The 24,676-nt window shown below is 38.7% G+C and overlaps 1 protein-coding gene across 1 annotated transcript in view; it reads left to right on the forward strand.

Annotated features, from left to right (window-relative positions):
* The window catches only part of LOC149826674 (Pseudouridine synthase family protein), a 249,085-nt gene that overhangs the window by 38,144 nt on the left and 186,265 nt on the right, over positions 1 to 24,676 (forward strand). The gene's annotated exons all lie outside the window — the stretch shown is intronic.

Here is a 24,676-nt window from a genome sequence, read left to right on the forward strand (position 1 = left end):
CAAGCAAACACTGAACATGATATCTGGACGGCTAACAGTTAAATAGAGTAGTGATCCTATCATACCTCGGTATACCTTTGTGTCCACAGACTTACCATCTTTATCTTTGTCCAAAACAGTATTTGTGCTCATAGAAGTATTCTTTGAAGCAGTTGAGTTCATGTTGAATCTCTTCAGAAGTTCATGAGCATACTTAGATTGATTAATGAAGACTCCATCCTTGGTTTGCTTAATATGCAGTCCAAGAAAGTTGGTGAGTTCTCCCATCATACTCATTTCAAATTCTTTCTGCATGGACTTAGAAAAATCTTCACAGAGAGTGTTGTTAGTAGATCCAAAGATGATATCGTCCACTTAAATTTGAACAATTAGGGTATGATTATTCACTATTTTCACAAATAGAGTAGAGTCCGCTTTGCCTACAGAAAAACCAGTTTTTAATAAAAAGGTTTTGAGTCTGTCATACCAAGCACGAGGTGCTTGTTTTAATCCATATAAGACACGTTTTAGTTTGAAAACATGATATGGATATTGTTCATTTTCAAAGTCTGGAGGTTGTTTTACATAAACTTCTTCATTTATAAAACCATTTAGAAAAGCACTTTTAACATCCATTTGATATAGTTTGAAATCCATATAGCTTGCATATGCTAAAAACATTCTAATAGATTCAAGTCTAGCAACAAGAGCAAATGTTTCATCAAAGTCAATACCTTCCTCCTGGTTGTATCCTTGAGCTACTAGTCTTGCCTTGTTTCTTATAACATTACCTGTTTCATCTAGCTTGTTTCTGAAGATCCATCTTGTCCCAATGATCTGATGATCCTTTGGTCTTGGTACAAGATCCCAAACATCATTTCTTTGGAATTGATTCAGTTCTTCAGTCATGGCTAGCATCCAGAACTCATCGATGATGTCTTCATCAATCTTCTTTGGTTCAAGTTGAGAAATGAATGTCATGTTTGCAATCTGTTCAAGTTGAGCTCTAGTTTGAACCCTCTTGGTCAGGTCTCCCAAAATCTGCTTTTGAGGATGATCTGTGATTTCAACAAATGTTTTTTGATGATCATCTTCATTAGATTTAGCTGTGTTATCTAGGAATAAATTTGTACTTTCAACATCATCATCGTTAGTCTGCTTAAGAACAGATTGATCAATAGATTCACAAAAACTGACATGCATAGATTCTTCAATAGTATATGAACTCTTATTAAAAACTCTGTATGCTTTACTATGACTTGAATATCCTAAGAATATGCCTTCAATAGATTTAACATCAAATTTATCCAGGCTATCTTTTATATTAAGGATAAAACATTTACATCCAAAGACTTTAAAATAGTCTATTCTTGGAGTTTTGTCATAGAATAATTCATAAGGAGTTTTATTTAATAAGGGCTTAATAATAACTCTATTTGTTATATAGCATGCAATATTAACAGCTTCTGCCCAAAACGATTTAGCAAGATTATTATGTTGGAGCATAGTTCTAGCAGATTCTTGAAGGGTTCTATTCTTTCTTTCTACTACACCATTTTGAGGAGCAGCTCTAGGAAAGGCAAAGTTATGAGAAATACCATGCAAGTTACAAAAAATTATAAAAAGTTCAGTATCAAATTCTCTTCCATGGTCACTACGGATTTTTATAATAGAACAAGATTTTTCATTTTGTAACTTTTTACATAAAATTTCAAATTCACAAAATGTATCACTTTTGTTTTTCAAAAATATAACCCAAGTAAATCTTGAGTAATCATCTACAATGACAAAAGCATATTTATTATGATTAAGACTAGCTACTCTAGAAGGGCCAAAAAGATCCAGGTGGAGAAGCTCTAAAGGTCTTTTACTTGAAACAATATTTTTTGATTTGAAAGATGATTTTGACAATTTTCCTAGTTGACATGCATCACAAAAATAGTCCTTTTTAAAAGATATTTTAGGTAACCCACATACTAACTTGTTTTTAGCTAATTTAGACATGTACTTGGAGTTGACATGACCCATTCTCATGTGCCATAAATGTTGAGTGTCATTATTAGCTATAAGGCAATGTTCAATAATGTTTTCTAGATATAATTCATATATATTATTTCTTCTTATACCTTTTAAAATGATGTTTTCGTTGGTGTCTGCTATAAGACATGCATCATGTTTAAAGCTAACATTATAGCTTGTGTCACACATTTGACTTATACTTAAAAGGTTATGTTTTAAGCCTTTAACAAGGAGAACATCTTTGATAAGAGGTTTATCAATATTGTCGATATTACCAATACCAATTATCAAACCTTTGTTGTTATCTCCAAAGGTGACAGTTCCTCCTTCTTTATGATGAAGAACAACAAAAAGATCTGGATGTCCTGTCATGTGTTTTAAACATCCAATGTCAAGTATCCATCTGTTCTTCTTCTTTGGAGCCTGCAAAATATCAAGTAAAAATCCTTTGTGGTACCCAATTGGGTCCCTTTTTGTTAGACTTAGGAACCCATATCCATTTTGATTTGGGTTTGTTTATAACTTTAGAGGAGTACAAGGAATTAAAATAATACTCCTTTTTAGGTTCAGAAGAACCTTTGACAAAAGTGGTCTTTTGATTCATACAAGAAGGTTTGTTAAAATGAGAGTAGCCAATACCATTCTTGTAGAAAGAGACTTTTTGAGAAGATAGGAGTTTATCCAGGTTTTCTTTTCCTTTAGTAAACTTGAAAACCGTTTTTATAAGGTTCTCAGTTTTACTTTTTAATTCTGAAATTTCTACTTGAAATTTTTTAGTCTTGGAGCTAGTAGAAGAGATTTCAGAAGTAATCAGAAAATTTTTCTTTTGTAACTCAGAATTTTCAATACTGAGTTTTTTATTTTTCAACATAAGCTCTAGATTTTCAAATTTCAAATGTTTATTTTTTAGAATCGCTTTTCTTGATTCTTCAAAAATTTCCTGAAAAGCATTTTGAAGATCTTCAAAGGAGAAGTCAAGGGATTCACTTACAGAGCTTTCTGCCATGAAGCACATGTTGGCGGTTTCAGCTTCATCATCACTTGACTCTTCACTTGTGGATGGTTCTGAATCATCCCATTGAGCATGCAGAGCCTTTTTCTTGAAGAACTTCTTCTTTGGTTCCTCAGTTTTGGATTTTCTTTTGAGAAGAGGACAGTCACGTCTCAAGTGACCTGGCTTATTACACTGATAGCACATGAAATCTTCCTTAGAGTCTTTTCTTTCCTTGTGCTTATTTGGAAGCCGGTTCTTTCTCATGAAGCGCTGGAATTTTCTGGTGAGTAGCGCAATTTCAGATTCTTTTTTTGAGTCCTCATTCTCAGAAAGAGCTGGGAAGGCTAGAGTTTTCTTTGTAGGTTGTTCCTCTTCCCTTCTTTCCTTCATATGGACTTCATAGGCCATAAGATTGCCTATTAAGTCGTCCAGGGTAAGTTTGGATAAATCTTGAGCTTCTTCAATAGCTATAGTCTTTTTCTCTCAATCAGTTGTGAGAGATCTCAAGATTTTCTTCACCTTATCTGTATGGGAATAGGTTTCTCTCAGAGATTTCAGGTCGTTGGTGATGTTGGTGAATCTAGTAAACATCTCTGTGATGGGTTCATCTTTGTTCATCTTAAACAACTCATATTTTTGAACCAGAGATGAGATTTTGGCTTCTTTTACTTTATTGGTTCCTTCATGAATAACCTCTAAAGAATACCAAATATCATAAGCAAATTCACAAATGGATATTCTATTGAATTCATTCTGATCAATGGCACAATATAAGGCATTCATAGCCTTTGCATTTAGATTTGCCATTTTCTTTTCTTCATTAGACCATAAGCTATAGTCTGCAGATGGAGATGTGTATGGATGCTCAACAATTTTCCATACAACAAAATCTATGGACTTAAGAAATATAACCATTCTGCATTTCCAGTATCCATAGTTGAAGCCGTTGAAGAAAGGAGGACGAGATGCGTGTTGACCTTCAATATCACGAGCATAAGAGGTAGATGTCATTTGTGTTGGAAGACTTGTTATGTCGAAACCAGCAAACCTGCTTTGATACCAAATGAAATTCCACTAGAGGGGGGTGAATAGTGAAATTCTAAATAGATCAATAAATTAAAAATAGAATGCAATAAGGCACAACACATAAAACACTGAATTTATACTGGTTCGGTCAAAACCCTGACCTACATCCAGTCCCCAAGCAAACCACTTGAGCTTTCCACTATAACATCTGAGTTACCGGATAAATAGTACAACACCCTCTTCCTCAGAGGTCTTCTTCTCTCAACAGAGAAGGGGAACACCCTCTTTCACAGAGGTCTTCTTCTCTCAACAGAGAAGGACAACACCCTCTTTCTCAGAGGTCTACTTCTTTCAAAAAAGAAGGAATATATTGAATAACAGAAAGTTACAATACTTCCTATAAAACCTTCAGAATGATATGAATGCACGAATGAAGGATTCTCAGAATGTTCTGTTCTTTTCACTCAGAAGATACTCTTTGTCAAAGAGCTATTCTTGACTTTTTCTCTTTCTTTTCTTTTTCTTTTTCAAGGCTCTCTTTCAAATATCGAATAGGAATTTTTCTCGTTGTAAGCTCACATGTCCATGTGAAATAATTAATTTGATTGTGTTTATATAGCCTTAGAAAAATAGTCATTGCCTTTTTGAAATGATAGTATTTTTGGGATGTGAGATGTCAAGTCATTTCAAAAACATCTTTATGGATTTTCGAAAAAGTCTTCTTTCCATAAAAGGAGTATTTGGGGTACACTAGTCGTTGTAATATTTTAGGTATGATATATTTTATGTAAAAAATCTTTTTCTTATAATAGTACATTGAACGTTGGATGTGTAAGCCATCATGTAGTTTTGTCTTTATTCTAATTAATGATTTTGTAGTACTTAAGTATTTTATTTAGAAATTGTCACTTCTTTACTTAAATGAGTGTAAGTACAATAAATGCTTTGAGATCTTTATTTGTAAATGGTCATATCAAGAATTGCTTTATGATGTGCTATTTAATGTCTACAGAGAGAATGAAGACTTTAAGCAAGTCGACATTCTTGAGTGGGATTGAAATAGTTATTTCTAAAAAGATTTTTAGAGGAGGTATTAAATGTTTTACAAAGAGAATGATGACTTTAAGTAAGTCGACATTCTTGAGTTGTAAAAAGGTAACTAAAGTCTTTTCTAAACATATTATATTTGTTTTTCTTTGTCTAGCCGATTTCTATGTTTTGTCTTTTTCTTACATACTTGAAATCATTTCTTTTTATTTCTTTTCAAGTTGTCTTATACATGATAGAAGGTACAATTATTGCTTTTTGAAATCATGAGCTAATATATCATGTCAAAATACATTTTCCATAAAGGTTTGTAAGAAGGTACAATTATTGGTTTTCAAAAAAGTGCTTTTTGAAGTTATCATATACTTTTATTAAATATAGCTTTTGGGAATGAGTGACTTTTATGATAAAGTATGTAATATGCAATATGCATGCTTCTGAAGGTTCTGTTACATATGACTCTAAAGAAGAAAAAAGTCTTCATCTTGAGGAAGCCGATCTCTTTAGATGATCTTTAAGAATGCATGGCTCATCAAGCTCTTTCTTCAAGAAGTATGATTGCACCACAGTTGTACTTGAACAGGAGGTCTTCATCCTTTTGGGTGAGATATCCTTGCATCAAATACTCGTTAGATACATGGTAAAGCATATTCAGTCATAATATAACATTTTTCAAGAAGACATATTATCATATCATATTAAATCAAATATGACAGTGTATCATATTGTGTGTCATCAAAATATAGTTTCTCAACAGATATTTCCTCAACATCGACATATGAAAAACATCATGGATGTTGAAAAACTGAAGGGGAAGTGCCAACCTATACGCAGTGCCTCCTATCCTCTCGAGGATGAGGAACAATTCTACATACCTCAGACTCAATTTTATTTTCTTGCAGAACCAAAATACGCTCTTCGTTGGCGATACCCTCACAAAAACATGGTTACTAACCTCTAAAGAAACCTCTCGCCTCTTTAGATCTGCATAACTCTTCTGACGGCTTTGTGCGGTCTGAAGCCTTTTATGAATCAATTATACCTGATTCGTATAATGCTGCAAAACTATGGGTGATTCAACAGCTCGATCACCAATCTCGTTCCAACAAACAGTGGACCTACAGGGTTGCCCGTACAATGCCTCATACGGGGCCATGCCGATACTCGAATGATAACTATTATTATAGGCGAACTCAGCTAGCTTCAGGTGCTTACTCCAATCGTATTTCCACTCCAAAACACACGTTCACAACATATCCTCGAGTGTCTGAATAGTCCTCTCTGACTGACCATCCGTTTGGGGATGAAAAGCCATACTAAACTTAAGCTTCATCCCCAAAGCTTTCTAAAGTTGCCCCCAAAACTTAGACGTGAATCTAGGGTCTCTGTTTGAGATAATCGAAACGGGTACCCCATGTAACCTGACGATCTCATCGATGTACAAATCAGTCAAACTCTCCAAGGTTTGATTCACCCTGGTCGGCAAGAAGTGTGCCGACTTGGTAAGGCGATCCACAATCACCCAAATGGTATCATATTGCTGGTGTGTCTTGGGTAGACCTACCACAAAGTCCATGGTAATGTCTTCCCACTTCCACTGCGGAATCTCAATCGACTGCATCATACCTCCTGGTCTTTGGTGCTCTATCTTGACCTGCTGGCAGATTAAGAGCGACGTCTCTCTTCATGCCGGACCACCAGTAATTCCTCTGAAGATCCTTATACATCTTAGTGCTTTCGGGATGTATAGTGAATCTGGTACGATGTGCCTCATCCAATAACTCTTTCCTCAACTGAGGCTCTGCGGGCACCCAGAGCCTCTGGTCATACCAGATGCTTCCATCCTCCTCTAAGTGCAAGGCTAACTGATCTTGCTTGCACACTGCAATCATCTTATTGAATTCGGGGTCATCCTTCTGTTGGGCGATAATCTCTTCCATGAGTTCGGTCTGTACTGTCGTGCTAGCGATCTGAATCTAACCCGATTCTACTTCAAAAGGCTTCCAGTCTATCAGGTCTTCGAGTAATTTCCACTCACTGCTGATAAAACTTGCAAGGCTTCCAGCCTTTCTACTCAAAGCATCAGCCACTATATTGGCTTTGCCTGGATGATAAGAAATGGAGAAATCATAATCTTTTAGAAATTCTAATCATCGTCTCTGCCTCATGTTCAAATCCTTCTGTGAGAAGATATATTTGAGGCTCTTATGATCTGAGAAGACCTCAAACTGCTCACCGTACAAATAATGTCGCCATACCTTCAATGCAAAAACTATTGTAGCAAGCTCCAAGTCATGGGTGGGATAGCTTCGCTCATGCACCTTCAATTGACGCGATGCATAGGCGATCACCTTGTCGTGCTGCATCAAAATGCATCCCAAACCAGTACCTGATGCATCACTATAAACCACAAAGCCTCCTTGCCCATAAGGCAATGTGAGTATAGGGGTTGTAGTAAGCCTCTTCTTTAGCTCTTGAAAGCTTTCTTCGCACTGCTAAGTCCAGACAAACTTAATTTCTTTGAGAAGTAGCTTCGTCGTAGGTGAAGCGATCTTCGAAAAATCTTGAATGAAACAACGATAATAGCCTTCAAGCCCGAGAAAACTGCGTATATCTAATACGCTCTTAGGCTGTCTCCAATCTATGACTGTTTTCACCTTGGCAGGGTCGATTGACACCCCATCTTTAGAGATTATGTGACCCAAGAACATAACTTGATTCAACCAAAACTCGCACTTCGAGAACTTAGCATATAGCTAATATTGTCGAAGTGTCTCGAGGACAATCCTCATATGATGCCTATGATCTTCCTCGCTCTCGGAGTAAATTAGGATATCGTCTATAAATACGATCACGAAAAGGTCTAGGTAAGGCCGAAAGATCCGATTCATCAGGTCCATAAATGCCGCAGGGGCATTGGTTAACCCGAAAGGCATCACCAAAAACTCGTATTGGTCGTACCGCGTCCTAAATGCTGCCTTCTGCACGTCGGATTCTTTAATCTTCAGTTGATGGTACCCTGATCGAAGATCAATCTTGGAGAAGACCTTGGCTTCTCGGAGTTGATCAAACAAATCATCGATCCTGGGAAGAGGATATTTGTTTTTTATTGTTACCTGATTTAACATCCTGTAGTCAATGCACATACGCATTGACCCATCCTTCTTTTTTACGAACAACACGGGAGCTCCCCAAGGTGAAACACTAGGCCAAATAAAACCTTTGTCCATCAATTCTTGCAGCTGCTTCTTTAGCTCTTCTAACGCTGCTGGGGCCATACGGTAGGGTGCTTTGGATATCGGGGTCGTTCCAGGCACCAACTCTATCGCAAAATCCACCTCTCTGGTAAGCGGTATGCCTGGCAGGTCATCTATGAAGACGTCCAAAAACTCTCGAACTACGTCCAAGTTCTCCAGTGGTGTAGTGTTGGGGTCTAACAGAGAAACACTGGACAAAAAGGCCTCACACCCCTTTTCTACACAATGATGTGCCTTTAATGCTGAAATAAGTCATCCTTTGCTCTCCTTTTTACATGCCTTGTACTCAAGTACAGGCTGATCGGGGTGAGTAAATTGAATGTGTCGCTCACGATAAAGCATACAAGCGTAATGCTCATACATCTAATCTATGCCAAAAATCACATCATAACCGACCATATCCAAAAGGATAAGATTGGTAGGGAGGTTTTGCTCTGCAATCATAACCTCTACTCTAGATAGATAGGTACGAGCGATAGAGCTACCACTCGAAGGTGTGATAACTTCCAGAATATATCCCAAAGAAGTCGGCGTGACACCAAACAAATTCACAAAACGTACAGATACGAAGGAATGCGTAGCACCAGTGTCAAAAAGAACTTTAGCATCAAACTTTGTAATAGGGATTGTACCTTCAATGACGTTGGCATCTTCTTGCAACTCCTCTGCAGAAGTCGCATACACGCGTCCAGTAGCTTTCTTCTGTCCTTGCGCCTGGGACTGCTGGGGTCGCTGCTGCTGAGGCTGTTGTAGTCCTTTAGGGATAGGGGCAACTCCCTCCTGAGCTGGCCTCATAGGGCAGTCTTTGATGAAGTGACCCTATTTCCTACATCTGAGACATGCACCTGAAACTCTGTAGCATACTCCAGGATGCCTCTTGTTGCAGTGCTTACATACTGCATAAGACTATGGCGCTTGTATGCTGCCCTGTTGCCCCTTTGCCATATTTGCGGGTGACGCCTTATGACTCTCTGCAATTGGTCGAGGGGCCTTATTCCCACTGCCCTTCGACTTGTCAAAACGGCTAGGCTGAGTCTTCTTAGAAGACTCTCTGTCATCCTGTGTCACAAAGACATTGTTACGATCTATCGAGATTGTTTTTGGAAAAACCAAAAAGTTGGTTCTAGTTTTCCCCACCTAAAGTATCGTGGCCATCTTGATGGCCTGGTTGAGGTTTTGAGGACGGCTGGTCAGCACTCTCGTCCTCAGTCCATCACGTAAACCTTGCACATACTTCTTAGCCCGCGCTTTGTCGGTAGTATAAGTATGTGGGCAATACTTCTCTAAGTGTCAGAAGCGTGTAGTGCACTCTGCCACCTTCATAGACCTCTGTCGAAGATCCAAAAACTCTTGTTTCTTGCGATCACGTGTGTACTGGAAAAAATAGGTGTCCATGAACACCGCTGTAAACTCCTCCCATGTGAGGGCGCGTCGTTCATCAGGTGTATAGCGTACCTTGTGTGTCGTCTCCCACCAGCTCTTGGCATCCCCTTGGAGCCGATAGGTGGCAAAAGAAACCTGGCTCTCAGCAAGGACCTCGAGAATCTCAAAAATCTCACTTATGGCGTGAACCCATTCCTTCGCAGCGTCCAGATCCTCCTTACCAGTGAAAGCAGGAGGGATCAATTCCATGAAGCGCTTGTATGACGCCCCATTGGTTGCGACAACCGGTGCCGCTACGTGTCCCTCATACTGATGGCCTACGCCATTGCCATTAGCCCCGTTGCCAGCATGGTTCTGACAATAGGCAGTCAGATTCGCGAGAGCTTCAAAAATAAAGTCCCTCTGAGCAGTCCAACCTGGGGCTGTCTTCTGGCCATCTACAAACACACACATGGATTTACATTACTTATAAGTTGGGCATAAATAAAAAATTCTTATTCATGTGACCCTATTAGATCTACGTTCTGATTCTTGCCGCATTTATCAACAGAAATAATTACAGACATACAATTTTCATAATAAATCATCAAAACAAATAAAAATTGAAACATACTTACAATGATGGTGGTCGGTTGGACGAGCTTTGAGCCATACTTTCCTTATGCTCTGATACCATGTTTGTAACACCCCAATTTTTATACCCCGAAAATGGTGGAAATTTCTTTTTTTGAAATACATTTAAATCTTTTAGCAGTTAACAGCGAAAAAACACATTGGGCATAAAACCTGGCGTGCTACTTCAGATGATTGCTTGCAAACATATAATTGTGGAATTTAAACTTTAACAACTAATTAACTATGCATGAAATAAAATCAAGTTCCATAATATCCAAAATTAATCACATTTGTCCTTGAATTGAATTAAAGTAAAATCAGATTTCAGAATCCATGAAGCAGAGGAAAGGTAAGCTCAATCCTCGTCGCAACCTTCCACCTTCGCACGTAAGTACCTACTCGTTACCTGAAAAATATTAAACCATATAGGGTCAGATAAAACATGTCTTAGTAGAGTAAAATATGCTAAACTTGTAAGACAGAATTACAAGACAAAGATTTTAACAGAGATTTCATGATTTAACATTTAATTTAACTTAAAAAATCATACAACTAATCATGCATGTTTAGAATTTTCACATTTAACAGAAAAACATTAATTCATACATTCAACATACAAAATGCATGAACAGATAATATGCATGACTTACCATATGTAGAAGCCCTTCAATGCATGCATATTTTCTTATCTTTAATTATATTTTCTTAATTAGATGATGCATGTGATGCCAAATTAATACACACACAATTTTAAATTATCACTTCTTAGCCCTGCTGATACGACACATGCAGACATTCTCAGATCAGGACCATGGCTCAGGACGTATTTTACATATATGAGTGGCTTTAGCCTGGCCGGGGACGTTAACACGAGAGAGATTCCAAACACCTTTCAACCCGATGCATCAGTTTTTTCTTCATGAATACTTGAACCTCTACGCTGCAGTCTAATGTAGAGGTTTTCCCCATAAAATCGTTGGAGGGGAGGAGCAACCTTCCGTGCCCGTAACAGACTTGCCCCACGAAGTTGTGTATCACTTGCTACTCTCCTGGCAAGTACTTTGAGTTTTAATGTCACATGATTACTTGGTTATAGTTTTACTTTTCATGCAACATTAACTTGAACTACTTCATGATGGTGGATGCATTTTTATAAAGCAGTGTAAAGATTCACATAATACGACTTGAAACCGAACCTGAGCACATGCGAGGTATGAATATCTTACTTGTTTTTACACACCACACAACACATGTACATAGAAAATTCAATAAAAAAAATATGTATATGAACATCCACATCGAAGTAACAGTCATATCATCATGATAAGTACACATACATATAGCCCACACATTTTCAGAAATTAAAACATAACTTGTATTCAATGGATCCTTAGATCGTTAATCTTAACCGTGTAAACTTTTATTAACAGTTCATGTCATAATCATATAAAATTTACGTAAAATCAAACCTGCATAATCATTCACATAATGCATGCTAATTAAATGAAGAAATTGCATAAAGACATATAAATTATGCATCTTTTGAGCCTTGGTCTATGAATTTGCCCTAATTTTACCAATTTCTTAACTCTGCTCGACTGGTACAAAACTCACAGAAAATTTTGGCTCCATGAAAAGAGTTAAAATTTCTACAATATATAAGAAATTTTGTTAGCTGTCCATAGCCGCAAACCGTTCATAAAAACGCCTTTGTATGATGGAGTTATGAATGTTTTACTACAGACCTATCGGTTTTTGTTTTGACTGTCACAGAGATGTGCTCTTTCCATGAACAGAGCCCAAATTTTTACAGTAGATGCAAAATTGCGTTAGCTTTCCAACGCAACAATCCGTTCATCAAAAATCTTCTAGACGAGGGAGAAACAACCGTTTTACTGAACAAAGGTCAAGTTGAAAACCTGAAAATTCTGAGATTTGTATTCGGGTGAATAAAACTGAGTCACCCGAATCCCAAAAAAATTCAAAGGAAAGAGGCAATATGCATGAAATAAAATTCATAAAAATCTACAATATTCACAGTAGATAGAACAAATCATATTCTATCAACCCAAACCAACATTTTCATAAAAATCATGACATAAATCGAATACTAGCTATTTTTACAAATCTATTTTCCGAGAAACCGATTTTTTATGAAAAACCCGATTTCAAAAAGGTTTTTCTTTAAAGAAAAACGTGTTTTTGCCATAAATCATTAGATCTGAGTCAAACCCACGGTTAGGAGGGTTTGATCATGATCTATACTCATGAAAAAATATCAAAATCCATGCCAAGAACTCCGTTCTTGCAAGAAAAGCATAGAAACCTTACCTTTTGTTGAAAAAACGTGTTTCTTGATGGATGAACAAAACTTTTTGCTCGATCCCACCGATCAGCTTCTTCTTCCAGCAAGGTGGGGACCTTAGATCACCTCCCCACACCCCTTGAAGTCTGGATCTTGTACTCAAGAAGCAAAAGAAACCCTAAAGAAAAAGGGAAAAGGGAAGGGAAAGAGAAGAGGGTTTTGGGGGGAGAGAGAAACTCTACAAAAAATTTCCAACCCAAATGAGGGGGGGGGGGGGGGGGGGGTCAGCTATGAAAGGGTTTTATAGCCCCTCTTGAGTTAGGTAATGGGCTGAAATTAATTTCGGCCCTTGATCAATATAAGGAAAGTCATTTGGATCCCTTGATCTCCACTTTGACTATTCAAGCTTCAAATAAGCTTGAATTTCACCATACCTTTATTTTCAAAATAAAACTTGAAGTATGATGTCACATAGGATGGGACGGCCAGCCTATGGACCCATACTGAAATATAAAAATGTGGTTAATTTATGAAAAAACTATTCTATTAAATTATAATTAAATAATTATTAAATTCTAATAAAAATCGTTTTTGTTCTATATAACCACAAATCATGTGAAAATGTCAAGGCATTAAGTATAAACCAATTCCAACCTATTAAGCATATTAATATGTATATTTTTACAATCTACTTTTGTTAATTCACATCATTTAATAAATTTACTTAAAGAAAAATCAAGTTTTTCTTTTTAAGAGAAACGTTTTCAATTGGTCATCACTTTGGATTTTCTCTAATATTCAAAACGTGTAGGGTTTATATTTGCTACACTTTAACATGATTAAACCCCCTAAACCTTACAAATATACTCAAACATTCATTTTTAAAGAACTCAAAATTTTATATTGGCACGAAATTCAAGAAATTTCATAATGTTATAGAAAAAAGAACTTAGAAATTTTCGGATATTACAAGATTCATGAATTCGACACACTTACGTGTCATGAATGAAATCTAGAATATTCCCAACTTATGTGAATAACATTGGCATTACCACGATTGGTTGTCGCGCTCGCGAAAACTCAAAGATACCAAAATGATGGTTTGAAGAAATTTTTGAGACTGATGAAAGACTTTATGTATGTGCGGGTAGCATAGAGTTCACCCGACAACTCATACCGAAATAACCCAAAACAGGACCGCGGGGAACACGGGGTTTACTCCGAACCCAAACTCCAGTTCGACTACCCAAATAACTGTTACAAGGCACGATGTCCCGACATGACTGAATCGCTAAGTTGGTACTAGAAGGGTCTCGCACTTGGACATAACACAAGAATATACTAAGTCCATCTGGATTTGTTGGACAGCGGACCCACACATCACAACCCCCAAATGTTCGCAGTTCAACTTACGTTCCTTCTTAACATTTACGGCATTCCCACCAAGGACAAGAACCAACCTCGGAGGATGGACTTTCGAACAAGTATTGATGGGTTACACATGGCATAGGATTGAACTTAAGAGTTCAGTCCATGCTCCGCACCCATGGTGCAGTCCGAACCAAAGCCCAACAGTGCCGGCTAGAGCACCCAAGCCCGCACTCGTGCAAGTGTCAAATGGGCAATCCGTGGAAGAAAAGTGAGTCTGGTCTGGTTCTTTGGACCAGACCATAGTCCAGGTTCGTTGCTTGGTCTGAACTCAGAGGTTCAGTCAAGGACTCCCAAAACACAGCAGACCTGAGCTAAATGCCCAGAGCAAAAAACTACCCGGGTGCAACTAGCACCCGACGGCTAGCATAGTACCAAAGCAAAACAGGTAGTGGTGTAAGTGCGGGTGTGGTCCTCTGGACCAGACCATAGGTTTGACATGGGTTCGGGTCTAAACCCTTGGTTCAGACCAGACGTCCAGGTCGAGGGGTAGTAGACTAAGTTCTGGCTACCCGGGGTGCGGCTAGCACCCGGAGGGCACTATGGTGCCAAGGCTAAAAGGAAAAGACAGAGGGGTTGGTCTCGGTCTGGACCATGGGTTTGGTCCTCTGGACCATACCACTCGGTCTATCCTCCTCACTGGTCTGAACCACAGGTTCTGACCAGACGCTAAGGTTAACAAGGCTAACCCCGGTGCGCCGAGCACCCGATGGCTTGCCGCGCGCGTCAAGATCAAACGACCTCAATAGCCAAGGAACTGGGTGCCTCTGGCTGAGCCCAGCTCAGACCAGAGTGCACTCAACTGGGTCTGTCACAGTAGGGGAACAAACCAGCTGCAACACCTGGCAACAAAGGAAGAAAAAAAATGATACTATTTATAGGGGAAAAATTTGGGGAAAACGAGAAATAGAAAAGAAAGGAGGGTGCAATGTCTGGACTGGGCTATGAATGTGCTCAGTTCGGACTCACCCGGAGGCCCAAGATGTGCCTCAACCATCCCCCATGAGTTTAAGAAGGGCTGAAGTCATCACATGCACATCCAAAATCAGTTGCTCATGCATGCAAGGGTTTAGCACCAAAACCAACAAGAAGAAGAGGACCAACCAAAGAAAAGAAGATAACGTTTTTATTTGTTGCATGCAAAACACATAGGAAAGGAAGAATCATGCAAAAACAACAAGTATACATAGGCTGAACAAGATATCAACGCAATGTACAAGCCTCAAACGATTTAAAGAAGGTAACCGTGAAGTACAACAAAACCAAATGGAGGAAAATGCTCAATCATGTTTGAAATGCCCAAAAACAAGTTCTAATCCGCCATGAGCCATGCATTTCTCAAATGCAGCCGGCTCGTGACTTCATATCTCGTAACACATGCAATACCAAAGAGAATAGAGGTAAGACATCAAAGTCCTCTACCTTGATTTGGTTGAAGGTGCAACACACTTGCAAAACTCCACGAAGATGGTGGAAGACACCCTCCACTCGGCTAAGGAGGATGAAAGAGAGAGTAAGAGGGAAGAGAGGGGATGTCCCAAAAAAAAAATTGCCACTTGGGCTCCTTTCTCTTTCCTAAACCCTTAAGTATGGTTGTATGCATAAATAAGGTCCAGGATTTCTCTAAGAGATCCAACGGCTGGGGTGAATCTCACACCCTTCTAGGCGGTGGCAAGGATGTAATATCCATGCATGGCCGCCCAAACTAACCCACACACCATTCACTATTCAAAAAGGTTTGAAAATATTACTAGAAAGCCATGGGGCGCAGCCCCATGCCTCTTTATCTTGGAAAATTGCCCCTCAAGCCTCACCAGGAGGCCTTGAGCCAAGGGTGTGGCCAATCGTGGCCTTCCCTTCCTCAACCCCTTGCATTCTTTACAAGAATGCCAACATCCCAGCTGATCAAATTGACCAGCTAGTCTCCATGACCTCCATCGTCCCATAATGACCAAAAGTGGTCAACCAAGGGCTTGGTCGACCCCTTGACTAAACTAGCCCAAAAATGATTTTATAAAATTTTATTTAAATCATTAATTAAGATCAAAATATCATGACATTCTTATTTATTTATTTATTTATTTTTAAAATTTTCAAATCACCATTACATTCTCAAAGCTCATCTCTAATATTTTTTTCATCTTACAGAAATTGCTCTCGTTTTGACTCTCATTCTATCTTTATGTGTTCTCCAGTAATTCACATGCACTAACGGGATTGTTTTCTTGTTTGGGTCTCAAATTCGGGGACAAACTAAATATATATATATATATATATATATATATATATATATATATATATATATATATATATATATATATATATATATATATATATATTATGAATTTACCCGTAATTTTTTAGAAGTTAATTTGTCACGAATTTTCTACAATTGCTATTTACATTTTACTTACGCGATTTCGGACCTCGTATATCCATACAGGTATAATTATAAAAAATTCTCGAATCACACAAGAAATTTCAATACACTAAAACACTTCGCATAATATTGCCTTAAAAATATCATGGACCTTACACCGAGGGCTACATAGTCAAAGCCTTTTTGTTATATTGGTTCAAGGAAAAAACTCAGTTGCAAATGTGAAAATGTAAAACACTTGTTTTGCTTTCAAGACATCGGAGAATGCGAGCTTGAAATCTCGCTAGTGAAAATCTATCAAAAATCGAGTTTTGATGAGGATGCGCAAATTTGTGTCTTTAAATACACACTAGTGTAATCTAAAGTAGACAAGAGTGTGCAAAACTGCACACTTTATATATATATATATATATATATATATATATATATATATATATATATATATATATATATATATATATATATATAGTAAAGCATAAGCTTGTGCACATTACAATGCAGCGGTAAAGTAAATGACATAAAGCAAGGCTCGATGTATGAAACCATACATCAAGCTAAATAAATTACGTAAGCAATGCTTGGTGTACAAAATTGTATATCGAGCTAAAGAAAATGCGTAAGCAGGAGCTTGTACACATTATAGCGCGACGGCAAAGTAAATGACATAAAGCAGGGCTCGATGTGTGAAACCACACATCAAGCTAAATAAATTATAGAAAACTGGAACCTGTGCACATTACAACGCGATGACAAAGTAAATGACATAATTTAAAATGGACAAAAATATGCAAAATTGCATCCTTCAGTTAAAAGCATATAAATTAGAAGTATTCTGACATTGTTCTCGTATGCAATTTTTCCCTACCTCAGAGATGGTCTGAATCTCTAACGATTCTGAGCATAGGTTCTTAAAGGTTCGTGCCTTGGTAAGTGTGTCTTATCCGTTGTGCCGGTGTGTATCACTAAAAAGGATTCTATTGTGTTGCATAAAGAATAATGTTAAAACCTTATTTTATAGGATGAGACGATGATTGCATCGCAGGGGTCAAATGTGAATCCAGTTCGAGCCAACCAGACCGAGTCGGGCTCGGTACAAGAAATCAAGCCGACTCTACTAGCTAACTGAGCTGAGCATAATGAGGCATGAGAAGTTGGTTTGATAGGGAACAAAGTTGACTAAGTTTGATCGAGCCAAACTTGGTTTGACCTAATCGAACTAGGTACCAAAAAAGATGGATTGAGTTGAGTTCAACCCTTGTCGAGCTGAGCCAAGTAAGAGGCAACCTGAGGCAACCTCTTGACCGAGTCGGGTTCAGACCAAGGGAGTCAAGACATGACCGAGCCAGGATCAATCGATTTGAAAGCATGGACTGAGCTAAGCTTGGCAGGGTTAAGTACACAGAGGGAGGGGGTGGGCTCGATAGTCAAGGGTCCCAATCTGTGACAGGACTCAGACTTGCTTGGTCCTTCAACAGAGGGAAGGGGTGCGAGCAGCAGCCAGGCCAACCAATCAAGGAGAGAGGGCGAAGGAGAGTTGCGTGCTCTGCCTCCGCCTGAACAGAACAAGAAGGAGAAGAGGGTGTATGCACCATCTCTCTCCCTTCATGAGCCAGAGCCACCACCATTGGTGGCTCTAGTTCTTTGGTAACCCTAAGAAAAGGGGGAAGGGTGGCACCTGAGTGGTGTCTCCGCTTCAGGCAGGGTGGCGACATCGAGCGATGTTGCCACCACCAAGAAAAGAAAAAGAAAAAGAAAAAGGTGACACATGAGTGGTGTCGCTGCCTTAGGCAAGGTGCGACACAGAGTGATGTCGTCACCTCCAAAAAGAAAAAAAGGGAAAGAGTGGCACCTGAGTGGTATCGCTGCTTCCAGCCAGGGTGGTAGCATCGAGCGATGCTGCCACCACTAAGAAAAAGAGGGGAAGGGCGGCACTTGAGTGATGCCACTGCTTTCGGTAGGGTGGCAACATCAAGAGATACCGCCACCACAGAGAAAAAGAAGAAGAGAGAGGATCTAAGAGAGATAGACTTACATGGAGAGAGAGAGCTCCAGTGAGAGGGGGGTATGCAGAGGGGAGAGAGAGTAGGGGGGGGGGAAGGTTCTGGCGTGAGAAAGGGAGTGACAGGGGGGGCGCTCCAACATGGCTCCGACGTGAGAGAGAGATGGAGGAGAGAGTCAGGCTTCATTGTTTTAAAAAGAAAACCCACCCGTGAGGGGGTTTAAATAAGGGGGAGAGGGTCGGGTTTTGTAAAAAGGAAATCCCCCTATGAGGGGTTTAAATAGACCATGGGAGGGGGATGTCCACCCGAATCCGGTCGAATCCAACTTGGATCCAAAACAAACTTTTTTTTAAGAATCATGTAGAATTTTACACAAGAATACCTTAAGAGAGATAGAGAAGGAGGGAGGCAGTCGCCAAACCACTGCCGATGACCGCTGCATGTAATTGCTTCTTTCCCTTCCCCCTATTTTTCTTCCTTTTTTTATTTTCTTTAAGAGGCCGACTGCCAATGGTTGCGAACAAGTTTAAGGAGTGACAGCTGACAGCCACGGTTGCCGGCATCATAACAGAAAGTGAGAGAGATTTGAGAGGAGAGAGAGAGAGAGAAAGGGAGAGGGAGAGAGAGGGTCGGCAACTAGAGGTTGTCAATAACCTCTACGATGAGGAGAGGGAGGTCGGCTATGCCCCTTCCACCTTAAGACCCTAGTTAGAGTCGACAAAACTGACTCGGTCTGGGGTGTAAACTAGATCGAGTCAGGTCCGTCTAGTCTCAGGTCAGTCTGGGTGCGACCCAGACTAAACGAGGCACTCCGGGTGCAACCCAGACCGAAACAAGTAATTAAAAAAAATGGGGGTCAACTGACTTAACCAGACCGACTCGTTTGGACTAAACTCGACAAACTTGGTCAGACCGAACCTACCTGGGTGTGAACCGAGACTGGGTTGGGTCAGTCCATACCGAGTCTGGTCAACAGTCTCGAACTCGAGTTAGCCTGACAGGGTCGCAGTTCTCTATTTGGATCTAGTTTAAATTGGATCAAACTGGATCTAGGTCCAGTTCGATCTAGTTAGTCTGAACTGATCCAAGTTGAGCCGAATCTAGACAAATTTGGGTTTGGATCTGGTATAAAGTAAATGGAATAGTACTGGACCCAGATCAAAGCTGAATCTAGATCTAGTTTAAGACTATTCAGATCATTTTTTGATCCAATATGTAGCTCAGTTCTAGATCTAATATATAGCTGGATCTCGATCCAATCCATAGCTAAATGGATCAGTTCTAGATCCAGATCAAAACTTTGTCTAGATCTAGTTTGACAGTTCTGGATCCAAATCAAAACTGAGTTTGGATCTAATCAAACAGTTTTAGATTCAGATCAGAACTGGGTTTGGATCCAGTTTGATAATTCTGGATACAGATCAGAATACAATCTAATTTATAATTTATTATGGATTTTTGAGAATTCAATTGAGTTTCAAACCAAACCTAGTTGGGTCAAGACTAGGTTCAGTAAACCTAATACTTTAAACTCATACTGAACTTGTTTTTGACCTAGGATGAGTGAGGTCAAATCATAAGAGTTGAAATGACTAAATTACCCTTATGTGTACCTAATATCTAATTAAGTAAAACAAAAATAACTTTTCACTCCGAACTCAGAATTGTGTGAGATTTGGTGGGTTGAACTCTTATCGAAGAGGAAAATCTTTAGATCCTATGGTTCTGATTAAACTAGGGATGCAAAAATTGAGATCTGATGAGTCAACTCAAAAGGAGTATTTTGGTAATTCTATCAAAATATAAACAATATATGTGTATTAACATGAACATGCTTGTGTGGTGATCAGGTTTTATTGTTAGAACCACTTGAGACTTGATTACGACCAGAGTATAACATTTACATTCGAAGTAACAGATATTATAAATAATCTTAGTTGTGAAAAAATCATATTGTATTGCTTGTAATTATTGTTGTTATATATTAACATGTTTAGAAATGTAGCTTTTGAGTGTGAACATGATATATATAGAATGACCATGCATGAGTTAATTGTAATGAGATGACTATATGCACATGTCAGTTGAGATTGCGATTAACCTTGAGTCTCTTAAATTTGGTCATGTTGTTTGAATTTAAATTGATATTAGCATGCTTAAGCCCTTAAATCCTTAAAGTAGTGACCTGTGACAATGACTACTTGGTTCGTGACTAGAATATAATCACCATAAAGAGTGAGCCACCGATGATTTAACGACATAGAGACTCTACCTCATTGCTTGCTTAGTATAATATAAAGTGTGAACCCTAATACCATTTTGAGATTGAGAATGAGACCCTTCGTGATCATTTTACCATGGCACTCATGGGAGAACGAGTGAGACCCAAACTTGAGAGTAAGGTCAAGGTAATGAATTTAAAGTATGACTTAGAGTTTTATATTCACACAGTATCTGAGACTCTACACAACTATATACGGTTAAAAGTCATTTATGGTTAAGATGTAGCATGAACCATGCAAAGTTTGAGCCTGACTTTTCGGCTAGCTACCGATAGGGTCTCCTTGTTATTTTACTACAATGCTTGGTGATCTGAGGATCGCTGAGAGCGTATGATTTATAGTCTGACCAATAATGTAGAATTATAATGTTCTACATGGGTTGCTATGCCTATAGACGACTATAACCGACTTAGTGTTATAGTCGGTTGTGAGTACAAGTTAAATTGAGAGAGTTAAGATTTTTTTTTAAAATATACAAACATTATGTAGTGTGTCGAAAACTAAACCCAGATTAAGACATTAGAGCCTACTACAGTTGTAAGTTAAAGTCATTTATTGCTCATAAATATTCTTTCTTGAGTTGTAGACTCACCCATTGTATAATTACAACAATAGATTCCAAGTGCACTAGCGTAGGTAGAATGTGAACGGATACTCTAACTGTACAACAGAGTATTCGTTAGTTTTATTATATTTTCATTGAACTCGTGTAATCATTATTTTCGTATGTTTTGAATTATGAAATTTGTCAAAGAAATTGAGTTTATTAGAAAAAAATGTAGTCATATTGTTTTTTATGTGACCTCTATATGCTTTCCTTTTGGGAAGTAATACCAACCGAACTTGGACCCTCGAGGTCCCAAATTAGAGTGTTACAATCATAAACAATTAATTTGCTCAACATTATGTCTGATGTAAGAATGACATGTAACGCCCCATTTATTTTTAATGTAAATTCAACATTTTTTTTTAACCTTCAATTAAACAAATGGGGAGCTACTAAGAACTTCAATCTTATTCCATCATAACAAAGTTGAATACATCAACTCAAAGTCTAGAACCATAAAACAGAGAAGTAGTAGTGCCATGACCGCCTCGACGAAGCCGCCACCCTCACTCTGATAGTTCATTTATAGCTTTACCTGAAAACAGTAAACCACAAAGGAATCAGACTACCACTGTCTGAGTAAGTGATAGAGTCCTACATACATATGTATAATGTCATGTGAACAAGTATGTGTGAGCTATGGTTTGCCATTAATTTAATAGTTATGAAAAAGGACTTTTCTTTCTAATTCTGTCATATCTAGTATGATTTCTAAATAAGTGACCCCATGATTTCAAATCTCTAAGTCTTTGTTCGACTTGAGCTCATACCATTTCATTATTCATTACCAGCTTTATTATTTATGTTATTTATTCTATTTTTAATCATGTGGGTACGCACAAGCATTCGACGTCATAGCGGACCGAGATTATACGGCGGTTCCTTATTTATAACCCATATAACTAGCCGTACAGATACCCAAAAGGGGCACGGTGCTCGACCGAGAGAGACCCCAATTGGCAAGACTAACATTGGATGCACCTATCATCTTATGCAGAAGACTTGGACCCACCACCTAAGACTCACTGGTGGTCCTGGTCCCCCTAACTCAGAGGACTGGGGACTGGGTGAGATGCCTCGCTCTCACAACACAAGTATGTCCCACGAAGTGTGTACCACCCACTCTCTCCAAAGTGGACCATGGATCTGGTAACATACACTGTGATCTAGTGCACCCAAAACCCGGGCATCCAGTAACATATACCATCTTGGTGTGCCCAAAGACCCTATTAAAAACCGGTAACATACACCCTTTTCGATATACCCAGTTCTCATCCAAATTTCTTTATTTATTATTGTTTTCTTGACTGGTTCGTGAGAATGACCAAGCATCCCACAACCCACCTTAGGGCTTACGAAAACCAAAACATGGTCGTTGTTATCAATGTTCCTCCAGGGTGTGAGTTGGTGCATAACCATCCTATTTAATTATGTTTATGTGAGTATCTCCACGAGGCAATCCCATGCCTTTCGCATCTTAATTGAAAGACCAAAGCAAGGTACTGCCCCATTCTTTTTCTTTTTTTTCAACAGGTGGCCACCACCGTGGCACTCCCATTAGGGTAAGAACCTACCCGCGAGTCAGTGGGTTTGATCAGGTACGTTCAGCACAATACCCTCAAAACCACCCCACTAGTCACAGAAAAATTTCTGTGCTGACCCGCTGCAAGAGGCAAATGGCCAGCAAGGCCATATGCAGGCTAGGGTAGGCAACCACGTAACCCATTACTTAGAAGCCTGTTGCATCTCTTCCAACTTTATTTGGAACCTATAGAGTTAAGCATGCCGACTCTAGCCGAACTAAGCAAAAACAATAATTCCAACGTGCATGTTGTATGTATTTCGTCATACCACGTCAAATAACACTACTTATATGTATAAAGACATGCTCACTATTTTTTTTGAAACTATCAGTAACCTACCATGTATATGTTCAGGAATAAAATGAACCTATCGTAATGATTTATAAAAAAAATTATTCACATACGATATCAAATGACAAAACACATATATAAGAAGGGATTGTAACACCTACATCGTGAGAACGCGAATACGAGATTGTAGTATTCTTCCTTACGGACATCGGGTACCCTTGCACAAGTGGATCAATGGTGGAAGGGATACGAAGAAGAGAGTCACACGACTGGTAGAGAGGGGAGGCGTGAGAGAGAGAGAAAAAGAGCTTGAGTTTCACGGCACCTCATTATTTATTTTGTAAGGTCCCTCTCAAAGAAAAAAAAAGCGTAACATTAATTTGCCTTCATTGCAGCCTTCCCAAAATGGTTGCCCATTACTTCCCTTTCTTGAAACTCCCTTCCATTTTGAAAAAAAATGGAAGGGAGGCTCTTCCCAATGCTGGACGGTTGGGCTTCTAAGGTGGCCCAACCGTTCAGCCCTTCTTTCTTTAAAAAAAATCGCCCCTTCCTCTTAATTAACTCCTCATTTATTGCCACTTTGATTTTTAAGTAAAAATCCATATAAAAGTTACCAATATGTTTTTTTTTTGTAAAAAGGCTTCATCTGTAGCACACAAGGGGAATTGAACTAGGGTTCTTCAACCTAAGGGGTAACGAGCCCCACCAGTGCACCACTTCCTATTTCGTTGCATATTATTGCAATTGTAATCCTTTTATCCTCTTTTGACGAAATTTACAAAATAGCGATTTTAACAAAATTTCTGGCATACACGAGGATTCAACTCACGTTCTCTTCCTACTGAGGCAACCAACCATACCAGTGCACCAACCCTTACTTGGTTGCACTTCTTTGTGACTAAAACTACTTCAATGATGAGCAATGTTCGAAATCACGTATGTAAGACATACAAAGTGACGTGAGCACTGTTTATGAGAAATCAAGTCCCAAGAATTATAAATCAAAGTCATAATACATATGACTAGTAGTTCCCCAAATTTGGGACCCAAAGGAGGAAAAAGACTCGTTATTTCTTATGAATTACTAAAAAGCATATATTCGTAGGATATGGTCATAACGAGGGCGATATTCGCAAGAGATGATACTTTAGATATGTGTTTTGTGAATGTAGTTGTAATTGAAAATTTGAAACTGGATTTTAAGTGGGTTTTGACTCCATCCGAGATCCAAATTCATCTATTGTATTTGAATCCAAATACTGGATCCATTTGATCCATTTGGATCGACTCTACATTCCTTTATCGTATCCATTTCCAGGAATTTTAATATTTATTTATTTTGATCATTGTCAAAATTTTGCGGGTTTTACATGACATGTCCCACGTGTAGAAAATATACATAACTTATATTTCAAATGCCATTTGCAAGATGATTTCATTTGAATATTGATGACTGAACAATTTCGCGGACATGAAGAAC

The sequence above is a fragment of the Nuphar pumila genome, chromosome 10 (genome assembly GCF_984573655.1).
Source record: "Nuphar pumila chromosome 10, dmNupPumi1.hap1.1, whole genome shotgun sequence".
In the NCBI taxonomy this organism is placed as follows: Eukaryota; Viridiplantae; Streptophyta; class Magnoliopsida; order Nymphaeales; family Nymphaeaceae; genus Nuphar; species Nuphar pumila.